This window comes from Setaria italica, chromosome II (assembly GCF_000263155.2).
Source record: "Setaria italica strain Yugu1 chromosome II, Setaria_italica_v2.0, whole genome shotgun sequence".
Taxonomy (NCBI): domain Eukaryota; kingdom Viridiplantae; phylum Streptophyta; class Magnoliopsida; order Poales; family Poaceae; genus Setaria; species Setaria italica.
This window is the reverse complement of record NC_028451.1, coordinates 12,713,759-12,715,420: the sequence shown is the minus strand read 5'-3', so window position 1 is coordinate 12,715,420 and position 1,662 is coordinate 12,713,759. Positions and strand designations below refer to the sequence as shown.

General features: G+C 40.1%; 1 long non-coding RNA gene across 1 annotated transcript; it reads left to right on the top strand.

Moving 5' to 3' along the window:
- The first annotated feature begins 204 nt into the window (after positions 1-204).
- Positions 205-1,320, top strand: LOC101780459. The gene is made up of 4 exons (XR_214612.2): positions 205-406; positions 516-714; positions 792-881; positions 974-1,320. It is a non-coding gene; the product is annotated as an uncharacterized LOC101780459 (long non-coding RNA).
- The last annotated feature ends 342 nt before the right edge of the window (positions 1,321-1,662 follow it).

The window sequence follows — 1,662 nt, the reverse complement described above, 5'->3', positions numbered from 1 at the left end:
GCTTAACTATTTAGTTTATCGGAAATTCTGAAATCCTATAGTTGTGCAAGTTTTTCCATTAGTTGATGGGAGATGAGTATGGTAGCTCTCACGCTGTGATGCATTGAGCGAGAGCTATTCAAATGAATTGAACTTCACAAAATTAAATCACATGTATCCATACGTAGTATTAAATCACATGTTGTGATGCCGGCATGGACAATAAGAGGGACCTTGCGTTACTTAGTGTTGTGGTGCCAAATGTGAACTATTTTCCTGTTGTGAGACTTTCTTCTGCAATTGATAAGCCTCCTGAAACCATTGTTGTTTTGGTTGGATATTATCATCCGGCTAATGCCTTGGCAAAGGAGTTAGGTGAAAGGAATCTTCTTCCTACTATGCCTTCAGCTGTTGCTGGAACTATTCTGTAAGTTTTGCAGTTTTAGAATTTGTCCAGTTTCTTTAAGCTTCACACTATTTTATTCTACTAACATTTTTCGTTCCCGCTCTCTTCCCCTCTCCTTTTTCTTTCAAAGAGGACCAACGGTGAATCAGGGTAAAATGTTATTGGTTAATCACGGCTGCCATGGCATGAGAGGTACCTCAGGAAGCCCTCTTATATGTCATGATACTGGTGGTGCTATTGGTGTGTTTCTAGGAACTGTGAGTCAGTATCATCAGGCTGTCGCTACTGAAACTGTCATTGAGTTCTTGAAAGAGTGGCTTGTGGCTAATGTAAGTCGTTTATTGTCCATTAAAATTGGTTTCCTTAAAAAGTTTCTTTATTGAGAATTTCTTTGCATCTCTCTCAGCATGCCATTGTGAACAACGATGATGGCATCAATGATACAGTTGAAAACTGTGTGAAGCTTCTCTAGTGTTGTGGTTGTCTTGATCAAAATGTAAGTCTTTTATTTCTGAGTAAAAGTTGTTGCCTCGTCTCTCGCAACCGATTAAAGTTTCTCTACTAATAATTTGTTTGCAACCTTTTCAGCATATCCGAGAAGAGGTGGATGATGAAAACGAGGCTACCGCTGCAACATGTGTGAACCTCACTTAACCTTGAACTGTGCTTTGCTCCTCTGTGCCCGGATAATATTAGGTTGAAACACATAAACTGAAATCATGGTTTTCTCATTTATTTATGTAATAATAATATTAGGCTGAACCACTTAACTAGCCATGTGATAGCCATGTGATGTGTTTGAGTATCTTTCAATTATCCTGAGTCTATGTACTGTAATGTATTAGAACCTTGTTGTGGTTGAGATTGTTGAACTGATGTATCTGTAACTGTAGTTTATGGCACATGGAAGCAAAGTAATTGATGGCTCGGTCTAATCTCTCACGTATCCAACCTATATATTGCATACGGGCATCATAAAGCAGATCTGAAAAAGCTATACAAGCAGCATGACCATCTGAGATAAAACTACTGCGATCTCAGATACAAGCTATCTATTATGCCTGTTTGGATCCCTAGAATTGAAAATATTGGCGCTAAAAGTCGGCCGATCGACCTTCAACGTCGGACACACGACCCGGGAGAATCTGCTTAACTCATGTTCGGGTGATCGCCCTGGTGTGGTTCGCGCGGCGTGCCAGTCAATCTGACTTGTTGATTGAAAAGGAAAGAAACGTGTCAAATTGCACGGGTCTCGATCGGCTAAAGTTCTGATCTGT